Source organism: Arvicanthis niloticus, chromosome 3 (genome assembly GCF_011762505.2).
Source record: "Arvicanthis niloticus isolate mArvNil1 chromosome 3, mArvNil1.pat.X, whole genome shotgun sequence".
Classification (NCBI taxonomy): Eukaryota; Metazoa; Chordata; class Mammalia; order Rodentia; family Muridae; genus Arvicanthis; species Arvicanthis niloticus.
The window spans coordinates 104,600,692-104,626,644 of NC_047660.1; the positions used below are offsets into that span (position 1 = coordinate 104,600,692).

At 41.2% G+C, this 25,953-nt stretch overlaps 1 protein-coding gene across 2 annotated transcripts in view; it reads left to right on the forward strand.

Moving 5' to 3' along the window:
* Positions 1 to 25,953, forward strand: part of Ap1s3 (adaptor related protein complex 1 subunit sigma 3) — a 61,410-nt gene that overhangs the window by 887 nt on the left and 34,570 nt on the right. The gene's annotated exons all lie outside the window — the stretch shown is intronic.

Consider the following 25,953-nt stretch of genomic DNA (forward strand, 5'->3'; position numbering starts at 1 on the left):
TTCTTCATAAAGTAGAGTTTTGGTTTTTGTTTCTCTCGAATTTTAGCATGTAAAGTGATCTTAAAGATTCTACACTTCATGAACCCTTTGACTGATGGTGAAGAATGGACTGGGATGTGTGGGTTGGGGTTCCTATCCAGATAAAAGCTCGGAGACCTGCTACACTCAGAAGTGGCTATCCAGCTCTGGGTGGAAGCAATACCTGAGGTTTCTCTAGCGCTGGTTTTCTGCTGGGACAGTGACTGGGTGGGCAGCTTGTCCCACTTCCCCAGTTGCTCACACTTCCCAAATTCTCAAGAGAAGTGACCTTCTGAAGGCACTTTCTGGGTGCACCGCAGAGAGCAGTCCCAGGTGACTTTAGAAAGAAGGTTGAGTTGGAAACTAGTCCATTGCTGAGGAACCCGGACAAGAGAGGCCAGAGGATGTCGGCGAGGTTCTCAGTGTGTCCATTTTTGCTTGTTGAGGGTTTCTGGTAAATGCAGGGTGGTGCAAAAGGCCCCCATAAATAATGGAGCCACTCCCTTGGCTTGCTCACATTTCCTAAGGAACAAGGTGATAGTGTACCCAGGAAAACAGCTCATTTGCCTAATGGAGGTGGGATGAGGGCCCCCAAGTTTCTGTGGAGCCCAAAGCTGCTTACTTCTGTAGGCAGGGACAGGATTTGAGGAAAGGATCCTGAGTTCTAAACTCACTAAGCACACTGTGGGAGATTTTCTCCTTCTGTGTCAAATGACCTTCAGAAATCTGGGAAGTTTCTTCAGCTTTCCCTCCAGTCCCTGTCCTCTGTGTGTGTGTGTGTGTGTGTGTGTGTGTGTGTGTGTGTGTGTGTGTGTTAACCTTGTCGGGGAATACTGTTACTAGCACTTCTGGTAAGCCAGCTCCTCCCCTCCATGATCTCATGCCACCCTTGCAACCCCCAAACCAGGTGGTCACCTTTACCTGTCACTGCTTGACCTCTCTCTGTCTGGGTTTGTTCACTGGTTTAGTGGTTTAGTTCATTGGTTTACTGTTCCTAACTGATAGGACAGGTGTTCATTGGTGGCCTGGAAGGCTGGAAAGGGTCCCAAAGGGGTTTCTTAGAGGTTCACAAGATAAACCCATTGTCATAAGGATGCTAAGGTCCTGTTTGTGCCCTTGTAATCTGCATTCTCAAGACTGTATTGACGTTTCCTTGAGTCCAAGTGTTCTGAAATATTAACAGCCCAACAAATCTCGCTGTCTTCTATTGGGCCAGATCAGAGGGATTCTCCAGACTCCGATGTGACGCTGCTCTGCTGTTCTTTCTCCTCCCCTCACCCCTCTCCGTATTATTTTCAGTTGAGTTAGTACGTACCTGAAGTGTATTCTTTCCAGTTTTGTTTTCTAATGCAGTAAGTATCAATGGCTTAGTAAACAGAAAAATCTGTGGTGTTCTCATTGTCATGGAGATGCCCGGGACCATGAACAAGCAGCACTCACACACAAGTGCTTTAAGGAACTCCACCCTTGTCAGTGTTCAACAGCATTTCATCTCTCCTTCTCTGCTGTCAGGAACAAAAAAAAAAAAGATCTGGTTCTATTGCTCAGAAGCCTAGTAAGCCCTTGCTTCTGACAGCCAGTGATTCCTTCCTCATTCCTAGATCCTATCTCTTACTGGCTCATTCAGAGGATAATTTCAGAAAGTGGTCCATTCCACTCCCGTGCTTCATGTGATATGTGGTATGAACTCCAGGCTGGTTAGGCCCTGTTTTCGTTTTGATCATGATGTTTGAATCATCTGTACCTTCTTCATCTTGCCTTTGGTTAGAAATCTTGATTTTGGAAAACAATGCTAAGCCTTTTGTGCTTAAGAAAACCCCACCCCACCTCACTGTGCTTTAAACATGTTATCATTAGGAATTTACTATTGGCTGAAAGAGTTGACAGAGGAAGGAGGATTTTGGTTATTGTTGCTTTATTTTTCCTTATAATGACATGGGGACAACTAGAAAGGTGAGAGGCCTTGGGGATGCCTTTAGTTAAAAAAAAAAAAAAAAAAAATGCCAGTGGGTTTTGATTTATGAAGTCTTTGTAAAAAGTTGCTCTAAGTTTTCAAGCCACCTAGAGAGCATCACCGAGAAATCATCTCAGTTAAAGAAACCCAATAGGGGAGGCCCCTTCGGAAATTTGACTAGTTCTGTTGTAAACTCAGTTCATAATGTTTGGTATGATATGGAGTCAGATAGATTTGTATTAACCAATTCAGAGGTTTCTGGGCTTGTAACTTCCTTTCAACTATTTTTTGGGGACAAGGTTACACTATGTCATGGTGTTTAGCTTAGAACTTGGTGTGTAGACCACAGAGCTGGCTTCTTATCTGCACTGATTCTCTTGCCCCTCCCTCCTAACTGCTGGAATTCCAGATGTGAGCCACCACACCCAGCTTGTGCTCGTGATTTTAAATATGAGAGAGAGCTTGCTGACTGAATTGTGAAGCCATTTCTCTATTAGGCCGGCATTCCTTTGAAGCAGCCTGAGGGGACCCTTCTCCCAAATCCAATTATAAAAGAACTTGCCCCTGTTTGTGCAGGGTGTGAAGGTGGAGAAAGCATTCTTGAAATTGTAGTTTCCTCTCCCCCACTCCCTCTTCTTGGTATAGCAATCATGCGCTGAGACTTAGATACACTGAAATAAGTCTGGTGATATTTTGGCAATTTAAAATTCCAGCTCAAGGGAAACAGAATCCATTGGAGTAATGAGTTCTTTGCTCCCTGTGGCTTGGTCTGGGCTGTTGGCCAGCAGTTAGTGTAGGGGGCTTTCGAGAAGTAGGGAGAATGACCTTTGTTGGGATCTAGTTGTCCCAAGTATTCTTCTCACATGTCATCAACACTACCACTGGAGCTATTGTTGACCCCTGACCCTGATCATGACTACTTCTTAGTCCCCATCACTTCCTTCTCCCTTTTGTGCTAAGCTTTGTCATCTGCTTTGTAGATTTTGCATAGGGTTTTACCAGCAGAACTAGATGGACAGAAACAGTTGGTGTGGTGTGTGTTTGCCACCTTGCATGGTCAGTGCCTGTTCTTTAGGGGCTCATGAATTATACCATCATGAGCTAGGATATAACAGCAAAAACTGCACCCCTTTTACACACACACACACACACACACACACACACACACACACAGAGTCACATCTCTTTAAGAGTTCCTTGAAACTCACACTTCTTGATGTCCCCATGAGTCAATTTTTCAGTTTTATCTTCTTGTCACCAGAAGCAGAACCTCTTCCAGAGATCTGAGCCTTATCCCAATTGCTTTCTGCCTAGGTCTGATCCTTCTCTCTCTCATAGAATTTTCCTCTCTGTATATCTTATTCTTCCCAGATACTTCCTTCTCACAGAATTTCCTGTTCTTTGCAAAAATAACCTAGCCATTATCCAGAAAATGCCCTTTAAACAAATCACAGCTCTGAGATCCTGTGACTTAAAAAGTGTGGACCTTATAGATTGCAGGAAGTGCCCTTGAATCACGCTAGCCATCTACCCAACTATCAAGAGAGAAGTACTTAACATAAAGCTGCGTGTAGCACTGTCAGTTAGAATTCGAACACTGCACAGCCTATGCCGTAGATGGTTCTTACTGTGAATGGAATGCCTTAGGAAGCTGGCCTGCAAAAAAAAAAAAAGAAAAAGAAAAAGAAAACAAAAAACCTGCCACTAAAGTCACCGTCTAGAAGCTTCCTGACAGGTAGAGCTAACTCCCAAAATTGCTGTCTCTAAATAGTTGCTAAGAACTGCCTTGGGGGGAAAAGATGGTCATTCATTAGTTATTCAGTGTAATCAGGCATGGAGTTAAAGTACATTCAGGCAAGAAAAAGGACATAAGAGGTCCTCACGTTATGACCTTGCTGGATCTTCTCACACAGTTTCTGCAGTGGAAATGACTGGTTTGTGTCAAAGTTCAGTAGCCTCTTCAAGGCTGTGGGAGACTTCCAAACTGAGTGTATAAGGGGTGAACTAAGACTAAGGTAAAAACTGAGGTGCCTGTTTGCCTTGTGTGTCTATTCTTATACACACTCTCAACCTTTCTAATGCTGTAATCCTTTAATAAAGTTCTTCATGTTGTGCTGGCTCCCAGCCATCAAATTATTTTTGTTACGACTTTATAACTGAATTTGCTGCTGTTATGAATTGTAATGTAAGTATCTGCTATGCAAGGTATCTGATATGTGACCCCTGTGAAAGGGTCGTTCGACCCCTCAAAAGGGCTTGTAATTCCAGGTTGAGAACCGCTCTTACAGAAGGTGGATGCCAAGGAATAACCATGAGTCATCTTTGTTTGGCACAGTGTTTAGATTTGGAAGAAAATGTTTATATTAAAACACATGCATGAATAACAATGAGGTCATGACCGCTCCTAGGGTCTGCTCCTAGGGTCTGCTCCTAGGTACGCTTGCGAAGGAGAATTCAGCCAGAGCCATCTGGAAGGATCCAGAGCAGAGAGAGAAAGAAGTACATTAAACATGGCCAGCAGACTGAACCAGGCCATGAGAGGAGAGAGGGGGTGGGGAGGACAGTGAGAGAGGGTGAGAAGAGAGGGACCAAGAGAGAGCACATGGCTGAAATAGCTGGGTGTTATAGGAAATCAGAAGCTTGGGGGTGGGGGGAAGGGATGTGAAGCTCAGAGGCTGGAGAGATTAAGGCAGGGTGGTTGGTGGTAAGTGCTGAGAGAGGCCAGGACTCTCTAACAGGTTCTTGTGATACTGGGAGACCCTGGCAGCCAGCATCTGCTTTGATATTTTAATAAGCACCTCGGCTATTTGTCCTGAGTTTCTTTGGAATCTAATGATACATATTTAGGTTCAAGATATAAAATCCACACTTAACTTACAAAGTCCCAAATCAGAGACGTTTGTGGCTAGTTCCTTAGAGCTAGACCAAGTCACACAAGGAGGCTATCAGCTTTTTTGTTTGTTTGTTTGTTTTTCAATAGGAATATATATATATATATATATGACAGGCAGTAATAATGTAAGGCAGTTTTCTAGGATAACACACTTTCCCTGGAAAGGCTAGTTGATAAAATTTAGGTTTTGCAAACCCTAAAGTCTCCAACACTCGATTTTTCTTTTGTGAATCAAGGCAGTCAATAAAATATTGTATACAATAGTAGGCTGGTGGAGGTGGGGGAAGGCACACTTTGGCTATAGATTGTAGTTTCTTGACCTGCATGTGGGCACATGTTGTATGTGTACCTGCCTGCAAGCCCCCTGTGTGCAGGCATGGAGGTTAGAGGCTGACAGCAGGTATCTTCCTGTATAGCGCTCTGCCTTCTTTTTTGAGACCATCTCACTAAATTTATAGCCTGCCAATTTGTCTAGACTGGCTGGCCACTGAGCTCCTTGGGGTACTGGCATATGCATATTTTCTTGGATTCTGGGGTTCTGAACTCAGGTCTTCATGCTTGTATCACAAACACTTTACCCACTAAGCCATCATCACTTCAGCCCCTTAACCCATTCTAAGACAGTTTTTGCTCATTCACTCATTTGTGTATTGAGTAAATACATTGGGCATCATCAGGTCTATAGCAGACCAAGCACATTGGGCATTAGGTCTATGGCAGACCAAGCTAGCTACCTAATGTATGGTACCCAGCATAGACCAAAACTACAAGGTTTCTTTTTCGAAACATTTTGAGAATTTGAACACAACGATGGTAGAGAATTAAACCTAGTGCCATATCCTTCTGAATGCAGAACCTTGTGCAGTTACCCAGATTGAGGCTTCAGAGACTTGATTAAGCTAGAAACTCCCTAGCCTCATGGAGCTGATGGTTTTGGTATGGAAGTCACTAAGTTCTGCCAAGACTTGGGTCGTTCACACAGGAGAGGAATCTACTATTGTGTGTCAATGAGAACTTTCTCTAGTTGATCTTGCTGTCACATACAAGAGACATTATGATGTTTCTGAGACAGGTGGTGTGTGTGAAGACTCTGCTGTGGTGCCTGAAGGGGAATAACATTGGCTTTTTTTTTTTTTTTTGTGGCTATTTTCTTTTTGGCCTGAAGGGGTGGGGCCATTCCTCTACCTGGCTTAGTTACTTTGTGACCTTTTCTTGAGCTGGTTCTGACTGGGTTATGGTATCAGAAGCTATTTTCATCTCCTGGCATTTGGTTTCAGATTGCTAGCTCTCTGCTGAAGAATTGCCACATCAAGTCTCTTTGAGTCCTGGGTGTGGGATGCCAGGGTTTCTCCAGCCCTGCCTTGTTTGGCTTAATCTCTTCTCTTGGATAATCTACGTGTGTAAAGAGGTTGCAAAGTGTGATGCTGCACACCTATTATCCCAGCACTCAAGAGGCTGAGGCAGACAGACCTCTGTGAGGTCTAGGCTAGCCAGAGCTACATAGTAAGATCTAGTCTCATACAATAGGATAAAATAAAAGGAAACAAATAGAACTAGGTTGAAACTGGAAAGTTCCAGAAGGTTCCAGAAGGTGCTGGTTGCTGACAATTGGCTCCAGATGTCTGATGTGGTTTTTAAAAAAAAAAAAAAAAAAAAGTTTATTTTTCAGTTTTTTTGAACCTCACTATTTTGAATTGAAGATCTTACATTTTCTTAAAATTTATCATCTTGTTAACTTTTTAGGCTAGCACATGGAGTAGTAAGTATCATCACAGCATCTCCAAACATTTGTGTTATTATACTGTGTCCTCCGTCATTCTCTTCTTGTACTCTATAGCCAGCTCCCTTTGTTCTTCAGCTGGACACCCACTAGTCTCTCTATTCCCACCTTTTTAAAGATATCTTCTTCCACTCTTTGATCCCCCTTTAATTTTGTGACATATAAGCATTCATATCTAAATACACATATAATTTTAAATATGAAAGAAGACATGGCAGTACTTGTCTTTCAAAGTTTGGCTTATTTTGTTTCACATACTGATTTCCAGATCCATTTTAGAATATTTATTTTTAAAATTGTGTATTTTATACACCTTCCCTTTTCTTATATGTAAATAATACATTTTAAACTATAAAAGAATGAGTTTAAAGTAATGTTAAATTTTCAGAAAAACACCATATTGGTGTTTTTTTCTGTGCTTTTCTTTTCTTAGTTAGGCCTGGGCATGTCTGTAGTTGAGATATAAGCAGAAGAGGCCCTATAAAATACATATGCGCACTCATACATATGCATATGTGTGTATGCACTTGTACACATACATATATGTGGACACACACTTCCTTTCTGTAATCTACCCATTTGGTCTCTTGGCCAGATTTGCAGGACTCTTGCCTTTCATATGAGACACTTAAGAGATCAGAGAAGGAGAGTGAAAAGAAAAACAAACAAACTCTCTTACTTTCCTTTCTTCTTAGTGACTCTGGAAACCTTCAGTAGTGAGACCTGCTATTTCTCATCTGTTCTTAGGAATGACCCTGAAACACAGAGGTGGTTGTCAGACCTGCTGGGATTGGCCTTTGTGTTCAGAAGACTGAACATGCCTACAAGTGTAAGACTATGTGGTGCTACATGACCATAACCCAGCATTGGGGCAGGAGGATTGTCAGTTGGAGGCCAGCCTGAGTTACATAGGGAGACCCCAGCACAAGAACAAATCATTCAGTGAAAAAGTAAAAAAAGGAGCTGCTGAGCCAGGAAGACGGCTCAGTTGGTCATGCAAGGGGGAAGATGTGAGTTTTCATTTCCAGAACACACATGAAAAGCCAGTGCATAGCCAGTGCAGTCTGTACTCTTCATGGTCACAGAGGCGAGATAAGAGGTGGATGCAGCAGAATCCGAAGAAGCTTTCAGGCTGGGCACACAACAGAAAAATGGCAAAGACCTTACTTCAAAGTGAAAGGTGGGAAGTGACACCCAAGGTGTCCTCTGGTCTCCATACATGTGCCATGGCACATAGACTTGCAGTCACACATAAACATGTATGCACACATTCACACACACAGATACATACACATACACACAAGCAAACACACGCACATGCATGTACACACATAAGCACATACGTACACATAAGTACACATGCACACACACAGACATGTGCACATATACATAAGCACACACATACAAACACATACACGTGTACATACACACAAGCATACACACAGACACATGCACACACGCACAAGCACACACGCACAAGCAGACACAAGCACACATGTGCACATGTGCACATATAAGCATACATGCACTACACACAGAATCAGGTCAGAGATTCAGAATATTGTCACTGAATTTCCCTGCTTTAGGTTTCATGTCTGCTGTTTGGCCTCCCCAACCATTCTTCCTTCCTCTTTTCCTCCAGAGTCAGGGTAGCAACTTTCATTTTCGAAGATGAAGCTATGAGAGGCAAATAAAACGAATATGTTATTTAAGAGTGTCAGAATCTCATCTGATGACAAAGCATGCTGTCAGAAAAACATTTCTGAATGTTTATACATGGCTGTATGTTCCCTGTGGAGGTGACACTTGGGCATCTTGCCTGGCAATTCATGACACTCCTACCTGCTCACTTCTAAAAGAAGGTGTGAACCCCACGAGGTACAGAGGGAGATGCTGTGAGGTAGGTAGTCCTGCCTCCATGTGTAACCCCAGAGCTCAGATTCCTTGTTCACTCTGCTCAAGGTTACCTGAGTATTGGCTGAGATTATCCAATTCTGATAGTACACTGCCTGGCACCAGGAACACATTCCAAAAGGGTTACTGTGAAGAGAATAGGAAAGCACATTACAGTGGCTTATAAGAAACTTCATTAAGGGCTGGAGAGATGGCTCAGAGGTTAAGAGCACAGGCTGCTCTTCCAGAGGTCCTGAGTTCAATTCCTAGCAACCACATGGTGGCTCATGACCATCTGTAATGAGATCTTGGCCCTCTTCTGGTCTCAGAACAGAACATTGAATACATAATGTTCAGACAGAACATTGTATACATAATAAATAAGTCATAAAAAAAAAGAGAGAGAGAAACTGTTGAATCATTAAAAAGAAAGAAAGAAAGAAAGAAAGGAAAGAAAGAAAGAAAGGAAAGAAAGAAAGAAAGAAAGAAAGAAAGAAAGAAAGAAAGGAAAGAAAGGAAAGAAAGAGAAAGAAAGGAAAGAAAGAAAGAAAGGAAAGAAAGAAAGAAAGAAAGAAAAAGAAAGAAAGAAAGAGAAAGAAACTGTTGAGAGCCAGGAGCTATGCACGCATTTAATCCCAGTACTGGAGGAAGAGGCAGGTGGATCTCTGAGTTTGAGGCTACCCTGGTCTATAGAGCAAGTACCAGGACAGCCAGGGTCACACAGAGAAACCCTGTCTTGAAAAAGTGAAAGAAAGAAACTTAGCTGAATAAATAAAATAAATGAACTGTTATAGGTTACAGAAATGGAGTGTTGTGGAGAGGTGTTGTAAGAATATTACAGTTTAACAGAGTGAGTCAGAATTCTCTAGACAGGACTCTTTCCTTTCTTTCCTGTCCATCCTTCTGTCCCTCTGCTTTTCCCCACCTTTCCCCCACCTTCCAGTGCTGGGTATTAGAGCTTTGTACATTGTTGCAAATGCCTTCCTTACCCATGAGGTGTATTCTTAGCCTTCTTTTTAAAAAATTATTTATTTTATTTTATTTTTTTGTGTGTGTATGTGAGTACACTGTAGCTGTCTTCAGCACACCAGAAAAGAGTGTAGGATCCCATTACAGATGGTTGTGAGCCACCATGTGGTTGTTGGGAATTGAACTGAGGACATCTGGAAGAGCTGTCAGTGCTCTTTAACCATTGAGCCACCTCTCCACCCCCCAGCCCCCCATCCTTCTTTTTACTTTATTTTTTGAGAAACATCTCACTAAGTTGCCTGTGCACACCTTGAACATTTGATCCAGCTGCTTCTGCCTCCTTAATTATTGGGAGGATAGGCCTGAGTCACTTGTCCTGGCTTAGTTTCTTTATTATGCAGTCACGTTCTCAACTCCAAGTAGAGCGTGTATAAACCCTAGCTTTAGAAACCCACTTGATCTCATGGTTTCCATGCCTTAAGAGTGCAGCCAGGCATGGTGGCTCATGTCTCTCATCCAAACATTTGAAAGACTGAGGCTGAGAAGATTGTCACATGTTCCAGGACAACCTGGGATAAAGGTGAGTTTCTGGTCAGCCTGGGATATGGAGGGAGATCCTGTCTCTAAAAACAAAACAGGATACATTTAATATCCTCCACTTTGAAAGTCCTTGTAGAACTTTTGTGAATGAACAGATGCATCCGGGACGTTTCTAACGAGGCTATGGCTTGAACTTTATTGCTGTTGGACTCTGAGTGATGGGAAGGGTATGACGCTCCCCCACCTCTTCATATCTTTTGTTTGCAGCTGACGAATTTCTGTCAAGGCATGCATTTTTTATGATGAGTTACAAGTAGACTGAAGTAAGAATAAGATGAATTCTTTTTTGTTTATTTGTGTGGAAGATGGAACCTAGGATTCTCCCTGCTACAAGAGTGCTCTCCTGTACCACTTACCCAGCCCTGGAAGTCAACAAACATTTAAGTGTGTAGAGTGGTGAATTTAGTATATTTTAAGTATGGTCTTTTGAGCAAAATTTTTAAAAACTCACATTCAGAATAACTAAATAAGAAAAAAAAAAAAATCAAAACTGAAGGCTGGAGAGATGGCTCAGATCTTGTACAGGAGTTGAGTCCAGTTCCCAGCAGCCACACTGAGTAGCTCATAACCCACTTGTGACTCCATGCCTGTTAGATTTTACACCTCCACCCTCTGCAGAAAAGCACTCACATACACGTACCATCCTCTCCTCACATGGACCCCCCCCCACACACACAATTAAAAAATATAATGTTAAAAGAGGGAATGATCAAATAAAACAAGCCTTGCTAAGAAATAGGAAAAGGGTCTCAAATTATTCATGTTTTTTTTTCCCCACAATTCAAGTTGTCCTGATAATTTCTTTGAACCTCTGACTCCTATTTCCAGTGTCTTCTTTCTCTTTTCTTGAATGATTTGAAACAGGACAAATTACAAAGAAGTCTGGCTTTTCATTGAGCCCCAGAGAAAATCTCATCAGAATAGAAAAGTTAAACAACAGATATCAGCCTACTCAGAGTTGCTCACTCCGACCAGGGCAAATGAAAAATGGAGAGTGACTGTGGTCACCACAAGTCAGGGAATTTTCCATTTGTCCGTCTTCTGCTCTCAGCAGCTGTGGTTGCTAGGACAAGCCCGGAATTGTAAGATTGTTCATTACCAGAAGCTCATCATGTTCAGGAGAAATCCCTCACGTGCATTCCTAAGGTAAACTAGTACAGAGGTGGGAAAAACCTCTGAAGTATGAAGCTCATGTTTAATTATTACAGGGATTCAGGGAAGAAATGGGAAAGAAAGGCTTTGGGCCGACCCCTGCGGAGTGAGCTGATCCTGTCTTCAGTCTTTTTAGAAAAAAGAATGCATGTTTGAGAGTGTCTGCTATGTGACCGAGAGGGGAATAGAACACAAAGAAGAGGAATGCTTGCTAAGGAAGTGTAAACCCAGGAGGGACAGCTGAGCTGGGTAATAAACTGGATTCTAGCCATGTGTTTTGGGGCCTGCCTGCAAGGAAGTTGGTGTGGCTGCATATGGGGTTGAGTTTGTTTTTTCCCTGAAAACAAACAATACTTCCACGTCCCTAGAAGTCTAGATCCTGAGAAAAAGTTCATCCATTTAGGTGTGAATGAAAGTAAAATTTTAGACGATCTGGCTAATATATACTTTAAAAAAAATTGAGAGTTCTCATTTTGTAGGTGTAGAGACTCTCTCAAATGAGAGTTTCTCATTTGTAGCAATGTGACGGAGCTGATTGGATCAAGTACTAAACAGAGTCCTCCCCTACAGTTATACAACTTTTGATGGTAGAAGTTACATGGGGTTATACATAGATGCATAGCTGTTGCTGATTCGAGGCTCCAAAGGTGTGATGTTTGCTTTGTGCTCTACTAGGTGTACTGGATGACCATTCCTGTAACTCAGAGGTTGAGTTTGAACTTAATCTTTGCTACAACCAATTTGGAAGAAAATTGAGGCAATAACTATGTACTACATGGCTACATGTCAGTCAGTCCAGGCCTGTTGAACTCCAAATGAGCATAACAGTAAAATGAAGTGAGATGTTTTGAATCATCATGGACGCAATATGAAAACTTCAATCCTGTTGCCCTGTATAAACATTTGCAAAAGATGTTTATGATAGCAATTGCAAGATGTCACTTTAAGTCTGGGATCAAAACTTTCCTAAACCATTAAATAATGGGGTAGTCTGATCTATTTGTAAATTGATATCAGAAGTGCTTTTAAAATCATCAGCGATAACAAAATTATGGCCCAATTAGATTAGCAGACATCACACAAATAAAAGCTTACACACTGGAACAACCTCTCCTGCCATAGGTTCCAGGTTGAAACTCTGCTCTTTTAAAGATCATACTAAGTCTAATGAAAGTTACTGTAAGACTTAAAAATCACCCAATGTTTAAAATTTCATTTTTCCTGAACTTATTTATTTAATTATTTATTTATTTACTCTGTGTGTGTGTGTGTGTGTGTGTGTGTCTGTGTGTGTGTCTGTGTGTATTCATGTCCTTTGGTCTGGCTTGGTAGAACATGTTTTTACCCAGTGAACCATGAGTTACCGGTGAAAAAATATTATTACTATGTATAATAATGAAATATAACTCGTGAAAATACTTGTGTTTTATTAATAAGAATTGAGAGACCAGAATAGACTGACTGTAGGAATTGCTGTGCTTGTAGCAAACGTTTGTAACACAAGTGCTCCCATAATACACTTAACAACTTAAGATTTATATCCTATTCCAGAATCTTGGATATAGAAGCAAAAAAATTAGGACTTTGAGCAAAAGTAACCCAACCAGGCAGAGAGAGGGAACTCAAAATTCTTTTTTTGTTGTTAACTATGGAAAACTGATATATTTTTAACACCCAAGAAAGACTGATAATTAAATGCCAGCTTTACTGCCAACTGCTAAAATTAATTTTTGTGTGCCAATGACTTTATGGTGTATTCTGCAACTATACATTGCTAAAATTAGGTTAGATTGCTGAATTTTAAAGTGACTATTTGGAGTGTTTGGCAAGGGAGAGAAGTGAGAAATACTTTCTATGGAGTGATGGAAAGAATGATCATTTCCAGCAAAAGGGGCCTAACAACATCTGTAGCATTCTCCCAGAAAATACTTCATGAATTATTTTTTTAACAGGTCTGGTTAAAACACATATGTCATGTGGTAAGGGCAGCACAAGACCCTGGAAGGAATTAAATAATGGAATTTAGGTGTGAGGCCTGCTGCACTACCAAGTAATTAATTGGTCCTGAGATTGCCTGAATGAAATTAAAACAGTATGAAGATACTTCCCCTTGATGACCCAGCACATGACCGGTATAATGCTGGATACTTCCTTAAATGTTATTGGTAGATCCACATGCCTAGGCCATGTATTGTACTGGGAACAAAAACGTCAGCATTTAAGATTATTCTAGAAGGGCTAGCTTTTGAGCCATGATGAAAGTTTACGCAGACGGAATGAAGACCTTCCCCATGATGTACCCCTGTACGCCAGCACCATGCCTACAAGCTGCCATGCTCCCTGCCAGCTAAATGCTTTCTTTTATAAGAGTTTCTGCGAGAGTGTGTGTGTGTGTGTGTGTGTGTGTGTGTGTGTGTGTGTGAGACAACTACTCAAAGGCTGTGTTGGTGATCAGCAGGTTCTTTCACACCACACAGATGTGGAGACTACACTAGTCTGTTGGCAAGTATGAATACTAGGATGCTGGAAAGTCCTTAGCTTGCAGTTGGGTACGTGGTGTTGTTCTACTCTCTGCCACTTCCTAGCTCAGTCTTGACATGGCAGTGTGCCTACAGCCATCTGTCCATACCCGCTGACTGTTCCTTGCTATTGGCTGTAACAGCTGTGAATACGAATGACTCTTCTCTAGGCAGTCTTGCAAGTTCATGGCCTGGAACCCAGTTTTACTCAACAAAACAAAACAAAACAAAACAAAAAACAAACAAACAAAAAAAACCAACTCTATTCTCTTGATTTATTATTTCGAGATGTGCAAAGTAGTTTTTGTTGGTCACCAGGTGCACAGGATGGAGCACCCATTCACTGTCATAGAGGCTTGTCATCAAGCGTGTTACATCGCATTCCTTGCATTATTCACTGAACCAGTGGCCCAAGGGTGATAAGGTTCATCCTGATAGCATTCTGCTGCATGGAATGCAGTGTACTGTGTGGAGAAGTGTGGCTTGAGTTATTGCCTGTGGAGTTAAAAATATTTAGATTTTATAGAAAATGAGGACCCACCCACTTCAAGTTTCTTAAAGGGGTCACAGGTTGGATTAGCTTCACAGATATATACATACATTCATTATATAGTATAGTCCGCAGGAATCTGTAGACAGTTCATCAAGTTGGAAGAGGACCTGTTAGCTTGGGAATTGGGTCACACTCTGAAGGAACCATGACTTTCAGTCTGCCTGGAAATAACTCGGGCCTTATGCTTTTCTTGGATTGTTTCCAAAATCAACCACTGATGCCTTCTGGAATTAGCAGGGCCAGACTCTTTGTCTCAAAGTAGATGTGTTGCCAGCCTCTCAGTCTGGACTAAAACATACCAAGCAAAGGAGTAATGGCTGTGTCCTCAGTATTGTAGCAAGAAATATTTAAAGAATTGTCAGTGTTTCTTTTAAAAATGATTAGGTTCTTACCTTTACTGTCAACCTGAATTTTCCTATCTAACCTCAGTATTCTTGTGAATCTGGAGGGTCTCTCACTGAACCTGGTCAAGACTGGTAGATCAGAAGCCCCAGCAATCCTCCCATTTATGCCCTTCTGACCCCCACCCCAAGTACTCATATTAAAGACGCACCTTCAGTCAACTCTGGCTTTATATGTGGATGCTGAGGATTTGAACTCAGGTCCTCATGCTGGAGCAGCAAGCACTCTTACCTGTTGAGCCATCACCCCATCCCTCCTGATAATCCTTTAGTTTAACATAAAAACCAATTTTTGATTAAATAGAACAAAGGACTTCTAGCTTAGAAGAGGTAAATGTCTCAAAAAATAGTGGGTATTCCCGTGAACAGTGAAAATGCAAACTCATCTCAGATACAGAGCCCCGAGAGATGGTTTGAAGTCTAAACTTTCCAGTATGTTTGGTTTCCAAGCTAGGTGATGTCCAAGGAGGGAGAAGGCCAACCTTTTATTTTGTTTCCTTATTAAACTGTGGGCACTGTGAACTAGCTAAAGTAGAACAGAATGAAAGGCAGAAAATAGCCACCACCTATGATTGACAGAAAAACAAGGCGCAGGGCATGGCATCCAGAGATGCCAGCTATGCACTAGGGCCTCTTCCTGGCATTCTTTTCTCCTCCTTGTTAAGTGACCTTACTCATCAAAGTCAGATAAGGTCACTCTTCTACTTGGAGAGACAAGGCCACTTCTATTTTTTGAAGCCTCTACTATGTGGGGAAATCAGATGTTCAGGTAAGGCTGTACACGTTGTAGTGCACTTTAAAGCCTTTTTCTTAACAGCTTGAGACATGCATCGTGCACAAAATGCTGTGTAGTTTCCTTTTGCTTTTTGCAGATCTTTTTGATGTATTTATAACAGCGTATAGATCCACTGCACATGCTAGGAACTTGAGCTGGCGGTTCAACCCACACTCATGATGTATGTACAGGTGTACAGAGTGTCTCTAGGTTTCAGCATCATAAGGCTTTCTTTATGAAAGCAGGGAAGTTTATGATCCAAGGATAGCTTAAAAGAGCTGCTTCTCATTTTTTGGATTTGTGCATATGTGCTGCCTCGTCTGTATGTGTTCCTAAGGTCTGTATTTTGAAAAATGGTTTACAGAGGTGATATGGGATGGTATCTTGCTGGATTTAGCATAGCTCTATTCTTTAAACCCCTATAGTTGATAAAATATTCAGAATTGGAGAATCTCCTGTCTATCTCCCTGGTCATAATTTTACTGTTAATAGTTTAGATGACCTTGGCTAGATTACATCATCTGTTACTTTTGTTGGGTATCCACCAGGAAAGACTGCTTAGACAATAGAAAGTTGTTATTAGCACCAAGCCTTTCTCAGCGTGTGCTTTTAAGCACAAAAACAATGTTCTGGGTTGACATACTTCAGTTAACAAGAACAGTCAGAAGCAGAACTACAGAAGCCAAAATGCAAGGTTGGTACACTTAGAGAGTTTCCCAGAACTATGGACTTTGATGGATTAGGCCTTTGTTTTCATTTTGCCAGGTGGTACTGTCTACTGTCTACATGCTGAGTTTTATGGCCTGAATGGTACTTCCACTATGGAGTCAGTTGTGCTAAGGTCTGGGGGTCTACTAAGATGGGCCCTGTTTTAGTAACTTCATTTTTATTTAAGCACTGGTGATCAAAAGCAGGGCTTTGCACCTTGTAGGCAAGCAATTTACCATTGATGTTTATCCATCCTTAATTCAGTTACTCTACCTAAAAAGATGGGGAATAATTACTATGTGTTTGTATTGCAGATTAAGGAATTAAAAACGTAACACAAAGTCTAAGTTATAACTAAGTTATGACTAAGTTATATTCCAGACCATGCACAGTAACTATGTTTGCTATGTCAATCATCCTTTCTTCCATGACTCTATTTATTGTTGTTCTTGTTGGCTATACAGACGACAAAGTCACATGAGGGGAAATCATAGGAAAAATTACCCACTGACATGGTGGTGGGCACTCAGGGAATGTCAGGCTCTCCAGGAATCCCAGGTGGCTTCCAAAATCACCCTCTAACCATAGCTGCTCTGAATTTACATTTTATAATTGTAATTAACTTGCATTTAGACCTAGAGTTGTCTATGTTATAAAACAAACTGTGAAGCAGCTTTTTTAAGCTCAAGGGGTAATAAAGGGGACCCACAACTAAAGCCTCCACTTTACCAAGGCTTACACACATACATGTAAATATGGGAAACATTGAGTCAGATTATGCAATATTCATGCTAGTCTGTAATATTTGGTTTCTGAGGGATATAAAGGTTGTGGCTGGTGATTGCTGACCCAAGAACGGCCCTTGTTTTGGAATCATCTCAGGGTTGGTCCTCCAGAAATGTAGGTCAACTTGTGTGACTTTGTAGAAATGGTTCTTGATAAACTCTGTCTGGCTATACCTGATGCCTTGCTATTGTCTGAAGCTATCTTGTGTTATTGTAGTGACTCAATTACAGTGGGCAGAAAATAAGCAAGTGTTACAACTTTAAAGGATATCATAGCTGGAACTACACCATCATATGCCTAAGGCCATAAGACATAAGCCCAGGTTTATATCCAAAATAATCATTGACACTCAGAATGTTGCCAAGTCAACAGTTGTATTTAGATGGAATGTTAATCTATTCCTTGGTTGTATTCACTGAAGAAAAGCAAAGGGTTTAAGTAGCCATTTCTCCAAAAACTGTATAGAAAGGACTGGTAGACTCATAAAAGATGTCCAGCATCATCAGTCAGTCATTAGGGAAAAGTAATCAAAGCCATGGTGTAACACAGGGGTTAAGACGGATTGTCATAGCAAAGCAAAACAGGACTTAGCACCCTTATGCAGTGTGGGCGTGTAAAATAGTGAAGCCACTTGTGAAAAACAGTCTTAGAAGGTCCTCAGAAATCGAATACAGAGAAACCATGTGATTTCATGTCATTTCTGGGTACATGCTCTCAAGAATACAGAGAAGGGCCGGGTAGAGGCAGTTACACACCCATATTCATAGCAACATTACTTATAATAACCAAAGGGTGGAAGCCACTCAGCTGTCCATTGATTGCAGAATGGATACGCCACATGTGGAATGTATGAGGGAACGGGATTGTAATCCCAGCACTCAGGAGGCAAAGGCAGAGGGACCAAGAGCTGGGTGTGGGAGTGCACATATGCAATGCCAGCACTCAGGAAGTGGAGGCAGGAGGATCAGGAGTTCAAAGCCATCCACTACATAGCAAACTCTAGGTCAGCTAGAGAACAAGCTTCCAAGCAAAAAAGTTGTAAAGGGGAGAAGATCGCTTGTATACAGCTAAAATGCTATAAAATTGCATGCTGTTTAGATAATAAAAATTAAAAAATAAAAAGCATCTGGAGTGTGACCAGTGCTTACCCGAAAGATCAACTTGGGGCCTCAGATTCCGGGAGGTGCCAGTTGGGCTAGAGCGTCTAGAGACAGTGGTCCCTTTTCAGTTGGAACCTGCCTGTTTTTTTCTTGTGACGGAAGTGCCTGCTGGAGGGCTGTGTGGCTTCTTTAATGTTTCACCCAAGTCTGATTTGATATTTTATTCTTGAGGTGGACCAGATAGAAAGCACAGGCTGGCCTGACATTTATTATGTATCCAAAGCTAGTCTTTTGTTTGCTTTGTTTTTGAGACAGCTCTGCTGTCCTGGGAATCTCCCTGTAAACCAGCCTGGCCTCTAACTCACAAAGATCCCTTCCACTCCTCCTTTACTCTCCCCCCAACCCCCCTCTGCCTCCCAAGTGCTGGGATTAAAGGCATGTGTCACCACTACACAGGCAAATCTAGTCTTTTTAATCATCTCTCCCAGTTGTGAGTACCTCCTCCTCCTCCTCCTCCTCCTCCTCCTCCTCCTCCTCCTCCTCCTCCTTCTTCACATTCTTTGAAGAATGTCACACTTGTCTACAATGTATCCGCTTCTTGTTGCTCGCCCCAGTAGTGCCTCCCAATTTCACATCCTATTGCCGCCCCCCCCCCCCCCCCGCAATGTGTCCAGTTAGTACTGTACATATAAGGGGGGTAGAATCGTCCAGTGTAGCAACCCGCTAATAGCCACACTACCAAATAAAAATAATTATCCTGTTTCTGACCAGGGTCTTGTACTCTGTAGGTAGGGTTAGTTTACGATTCACTGCGTGGCCGGCTTGCTTTGGCTTTATTACAACCTTCATGCCTTAGGCTCCCCAGTGCTGGGATTACAAGTGTGAGCCACTGTGCCAGCCTCTAAATTCCTTTTTTTCTGGAGTTTACAGTTTGGATGATCTTTCTGGCTGGCGTTCTTTATGTTTCTGTAATTTGGTGAAATCTCTGTTTAGTGAGAAAGAGCGCCAGCTCTTGAATAGCGTTTGATGCTTTCTTAGGCCAACTGGCATCAGAGACGGAGGTTTCTCACATGCTCAGAGTGCTTCGGGTACCAAGTATTCAAATTCAACCTCAGCATCGCTATGATTTTCAAATTCTGAGAAAGATAAATAAGTCACATATAATAAATACACAGCTACATTAAAAACAAAGCCAAAACCCAGCTCCCCAAAACTTGAAATTTACAATTTTAAGCCAAAGAGTTGGCCTTTGTGAAATGCCAGCTATTTTCAAAATTCATTTTAAAAATACAAGATGCTAGGCTTCATTTGGAACTACAATGAGGCATTTCTATATATTAGTTAGAGTCATTTATAATGATGCTGGATAAACATCTCCATTCACTGATGAATTATTTATCCAGAAGAATAAAGTTGGAGACTAACTGCTTTTGTATTACAGTCAACAGAGCAGTAGTGGATTTCAGAAATATGAAGGTAAAAACCACTCATCTGCAGAAATACTGGAAGCCAGGCTGGGAAAAAGGCTCTATAGTTGCCATTCATACAAGAGAAATAGAGTCTGGATGCCCAGAACCCTTGAAAATGCATGGTAGGCTTGTATATCAGTAGGCCCACCTATAATTCCAGATTTAGAAGGCAGAAGTAACAGATCTTCAACACAAATTGACTAGGGCGGCACCTATCATGAGCTCTGGGTTTGATTGAGAGCCCTGCCTCAGTGAATATATGATGGCAGAGCGATCAAGGTGATGCTGACATCAACCTCAGGTCTCTGTGAGCATGCACATCCCCACACATGCACACACACACAGTTGCTGCTATGGTTCACTCAAGTATTCTTTCTTTCTGGTTCATCTCATGGGCTTGTAATATGTGTATGAACTTTAAGCCTAGTAACAGGTGTAAGTTTGGTCGATTTCATCTTACTATAGTGTTGCCTAAGCCAGGCAGTACTGCTTAGAAACCAAGTCTTTTCCAAATCATAGATACTTGAGATGAACATCTGAATAGTTTCTAGATTTTTCCCTTACTCTCTCTCTAAACACTCCCTTCCATTCGATCCAAAAACTACTGTGATCTCTCCTCCCATGGTGAGGCACCAGGCAGGACTCCTGACCTGAAGTTCAACTGAGGAGCGAGTTAGTGGGCTCTTCCTGCTTACTCGTAGCCAGGTCTGCAGCCTCTGATTGGAGGGTTTGGGTGTAACTGTGCAAAGCTGTTCCTCTGCCATGATGGAGTCAGGGACTGACGAAAATGGAAACATGGGATCATGGACTTAGCTGTCTTCTCTCCCAAGACTTCTGGGGATTGAACTCAGGACTTCATGCATGCTAGAGGACCACTTCAATACTGAGCTACCTCCCACAGTAGTGGACTTAGCTGCCTAAACTGGGAGAGTCATGTGCTTTTTCTCACTGATTCTCATTATACCTTTTCCCCTCTCAAATGGAGACCCGTGTATGGATGGTCTAACATTTTGTTTCTCATAAGTTGAATGAAGACATCCCATCATCTCTCCTTTGTGCTATGCACACCATTCTCAGTGCTCACGGAAACTATTCATTGTTAAGTGCCCTTTGAAGTTGAAACATCCACCTTGGGGTTGAGTCTTTGAGTCTTTCTTCACAGTGGTTTTTAAGCATAGGCATACAATTGCCATCCCAAGGATAATCCGTAATCTTGGGATTTTGAGTACGTTTTCTTTTTATAAGCATGTCATGCTGACCACCATCCTAAATGGGAATTAAATCCTTAGTTGTTGCATGAGGTGACACCCAAGAATGTAACATTGAAATCACACCATGGATTCTGAGTGTTAGAAACCATACTGATAGCATATACTTTTGTGTGCCTTTTTAGTTAGATGCTCTTGACTCACCTTGGATATAAGTAAAAAGTTAGTTGGCTGCGTTTGGTTTTAAACTGAGCTTTAACTTTCTAAAGAATGGAGTTATAAATAGTGATGTGGTTGAGTATGGGAGATCTTGGAGTTGCTGTACGTTGTCTTTACTGAGTATCAGTGATTTATGAGAAAATGTGTATTTCTTACTGGCTGACATTGATATGATTACTTGCCTTTGGCAACATCACAGCAGGTTGAAATTTCTTCTAAGTGGGCTTAGACAGGCACAGACAGTCAGGTCTGCGCTATCATCCAGTATACAAATCTGTGTTGATGAGAATAATCTAATCTAATCACAGGTAAGTAAGCTATAGTAACAGCGATGTCATCTTACTTTGTCTCCTATAGCTAGAGATGTAGATTTATTTCAGTTTCATGTACAAAAAACGTTTGGTTCTCTGGAGACTATTCCTGGACTGTCTTTATTCTAGAATGTTGCTTCTTTTTGTTGTTTGTTTTGAGACAATATCTTTCTGTGTCTTACCAGCTGTTCCGGAACTCTGATCATTCTTATTTAGCCTTACATTTACCTTTGACTAAACACCCTCATCTTTTAGGTCTATAAAAATCAAAAAAAAAAAAAAAAAAATCATTGCTTCTGTTGAGTTTAGACTGGCCTTGAACTGGGCAACCTCCTGCCTCTCCTGCCTCAGCTTTCTTATTAGCTGAGGTTACAGACCTGCACCCCCCTAGGCCTGATTTTAACTTGTTATGATCTTCCTGACTGTGCATTTTTACCATTGGGCGTGGACCAGATGTCTTTCTTAAACTGTAGATGGTGGAATAGAATAGAAATTTCAGAAGCATTGGGTGCAGTGACACAACTTATTCTAGCTCTGGGTCTGTGGATGCAACTCAAGGAATGTACCAGAGAGACTATTTTCAAAAACCAAAAATCAAAGTAACAAAGCAAAAACTCAGAACGAACATTCCTTCCAGATATAATGAATGAACTGTTGACAGTTTCAAACTGTGGGTGAACATGTCTGTGGGGAGATGAAGGGGAAGTTCTAGATAAAAATCAGCTTTTGCTGCATTTGAGGTTTGAAGTTTTTAACACCGATACTTTGTTATTTCTTTCATCCAGTGCCATGTCCCACCTAATAACAGAAATTGCAGCTGTAGTCATTTTTTAAAGGTGAAATTCATTATGAGCAGTTTAAAAAGACAAAGACTGTTGATAATTTTTACAGTGTACTTTATCAGAAAATACATTTATATGTTAGAAAAGTGGTTTTGTGAATGAATGAATTTTATTGGTGTTACTTATGGTGGGATGGATGAGGGAGCAAAAATGACTTAACTGCAGCTGTGTTTCTGAAAGTCTGCGCCAGCACACACCATAGCTCACAACGGCTGGAAGCCTGAAGTATACTGCACAATCCGGGGGCAATGCGAGCAGTTGAAATATATCTGGCATATAATACTAATTTTCCCACATGGTTTAGGGATCTAGTTAGGATCCTTCATTTAAACCCTTCTGATTAGATTGTTTCTTTAAAAAAAAAAAAAAAAGACTGAGAAACCCTTAATATCTCTCTCTCTCTCTATCTCTCTCTCTCTCTCTCTCTGTGTGTGTGTGTGTGTGTGTGCGTGTGTGTGTGTGTGTGTGTGTTTGTGTGTGTGTATTCAATTTTGAAATAGTTCTCCCTTGGAAAATTCAGACTGTTAAAGGCAGGTACAAACAGTGCAGGGTGGTCTGATTGTCACCAATTTGGGCAGGTTTGCTCTAGCAATGTGAAATGAGAGAAATGAGAAGTTCAGCTTTCATGGTTCACTTCCTGCTGTAAATCTTTGCTGAAAGACAATCTTTACATCCCACAGGATTTTGAGATATCACCTGCTTGGTTCTCTAAGGTTGTCACCATGACTTAGATTTGTCCTTCACTCTCCTGGTATCCTGACTTAGGAAAATTGCCCCATTGCTTGGGACTCTTGATACTTACTCTTGGCTTTTCTCTGATTCTCTTGACCAACCAAGCAAGTGCCATTGTCCAGCTATTCCCATAGCTTAGAATCCCCATGATGCCTTGCCTGCTGATAGAAGCTGTCCCCACTGGCTCCTGCCTGTGTTTCTGCATTCTTGAACTTCTTCGTTGTTATTGTGATTTAGCCTAATGTCTAAACCTCTTACTACCAAGACCTTCATGGCGTCAGCCTTTGTTCTCTGCTCTGCCTGTCTTGTGCTCTGCTGGGTTCTTTGATGCCTGGTACTGTGCTGCTCCCTTCCTGTCTCACTGTTGCCTTGGATTCTCCTTACTTAGTCTTTATACCCACCTCTTTTCTGCCTGGCTAAACCTTTTTATCTCTCAGGTCATAGATGGAAAGTCATTTACTTCCTGTGTGTCCTAGGCTGCCCTTGAAATTACTCTCCTCTTGCCTAAGCTAGGATTACAGGATTACCTCATTTTCCAGACATGGCCACATCTCATCCTCTTGCAATAGCTCCTTGTCCTGCTGCTTTGACATATGATGCTTGGATGTGGTTCAGACCACTGAACTGTTTACCTCTTCGCATTAGAATCTCTGCTGCGAGTAGAACCTTGTCTATGTTGTTTTTAGTAGTATTCTCATCTCATGGCATGGTACACACCGTATAGAGACATTCAGTAAAGATTTGCTGAATACATACACAAAAGGAAGAAAGAAGGAGAGGTGAAAGCAGAAAGCATTAAAACTGAAAACTAAGAAAAGAAGCACACTTCCTGTCTTTTGCTGCTGTCTCCCAGCCCCCAACCCCATTAGTGACAGGGACTCCTATACTGATAAAGCCTGCTTTGGTATCTTTGCATCGCAAAGGAAGTGATGACTTCTCTACTCGGTAACTTTGTAGGACTTTGGTAGAGAGGTTCACATGATTCTTCATCTCCAAGTTCAAGCTCCTCTTTATGTCTGTGTGAGAATAAGGACTGTGTTAGATCTAGCCAATTGTAGATGACCTCATACACTTTTTTTCTGCTAGAAAAAAAAGTTGGTTATTTAAGAGATTTTAGGTGGCGTGCCCGCCGTCATTGACTCTTCTAAGGTGTTTGCAGTAACTATGACTTGGGATGGTCAGGACCAATGTCACTGTGTCTTCAGTTCTGTTAATCTGTATAATCTCTAGAACCCCTTTGAAGCCTATTGTCCTTCCCTGCTTCTATAATCAACCTAGAAATTTCTGGTATTGGGAAGAGGGAAGCTTGAGAACTGTCTCCATCTTATAAAGATTGACTTTATCAAACACTGACGTTAAAAATGCACAAGACTTGTCAGGTTGGTGTCAGTGCACGAATTTTTGCTCATGCCTCAGCGATTAATAATGTAGAACTGCTTAGAGAATGAGTTCTGGAGGTAAAGACCATCTTTAGAGTCTTAGAGATATAGTTAGTTAATTGAAATACTACTAACATACTCGACTTTTAATGGTTCCAGGTTTCTCTTCAACTGAATTGAGTAATAACATCCTCATTTTTTAATTTTGAGTCATATTAAATAAGATACATGTGACATGATCAACAGTGTCTGGCATATGTTCTATACATAAAGTCATGTCAGTCATTACCATATGTAGGTCTCTGGTGTTAACAAAAGACATCCCTATAATTGTTTCCATACATAAGATACAAAGGATAGTAATAGCTTTACCTTTTTGGGGATAAGAAACGTTGGTCTAACGCACTGAGTGCAAGTAGCCCAGGGCTCTGAGTGTACAGATCTTTGTAACTTTACTGCTTACTGCTGAGCAATCTAGGGCATGGTCCTACGTTCTCTGGCTCTTTTTTTTTTTTTTTTCTTTTTTTGTTTCTCGCCTGTTTTTTTCTTTTCTAGCATGTATTCCTTTCAGTTTCCTTTCTTGTCTTATTGCTTTAGTTAGACATTCTAGCTAATGCAATAAATAGAGACAAGTGGTGATGACAGAGGCCGTTCTTGCCGTGGTCCCATATCAAGAGGAAACCGCTAGTTTATGACTATAGTATAATGTTAGTTGTTGGTTTGTCTGTCCAGGTTCTTTATAAGATTAAAAACATGACCTATTTTCAGTGTGCTGAGCATTCATATGTGTAGGTGCTGGATTTTTGCCACAGTGAGTTTACCGTGTCTACTGATAGGATAATGCTTAAAAAAAAAAAAATTGTGTGGCCTAGTCATGTGATGGATGAATTGATTTTAAATTGTGAAGCCAAACTTATGTCTTTGGAATAAATCTAGCTTATTCATGGGCTATAATTCCACTTGCATTAGATTTTTTTGCTAATATTTTGATTATCCTTACACTCATGTTCATAGAGAACTTAAGTTTTAAGATGCAATGGTTTGTGTCAAACTAGATGTTTTATCCTTTCTGATATATGTTTTTCTTATGAGTTTAGAAAATAAGTGGTTTTCCATTTAAAAATATGTCAGCCTGGTAGTAATAAATATTTGCTAAGTTGAATGGAATCTGTTGATTTTATTCAAGGGATAAGGTTAATTTGCTTTTATGATGTTGACTTATAACAACCTAGAAAATAATTATATATACATATATTTTTTTAATTAATTTTTTTTTTATTGAGACAGTTTTTCTGTGTAGTTCCCTGTCTGTCTTGGAATTTGCTCTGTAGACCAGGCTGACCTAGAACTCAAGAGACCCACCTACCTCTGCTTCTTGAATCCTGGTATCTACCAGTGCCCAGTGATAATTTTTAAAACAGAAAAAAAAAAAAAGCTGTAAAATTCAAAGTGAGAGACAGAGATTGATTAGTCTGCTAGGCTGCTGTAGAATCCTGGGCCAGGTAACATCAGCAACAGAAATATCCACTCACATGCTGCAGGATGGAGATAAGGAATTATCTATCAGTCAGGGTTGGCTCCTTCTGGGAACTGAGGCGAACTGTGCTCTTGGCCGAGGCCTCTATGGTTTGCCGGTAGCCTTCTGTATTGCCACAATCTATGGCCTTTATCTTCCTTCACATGACAGTGTGT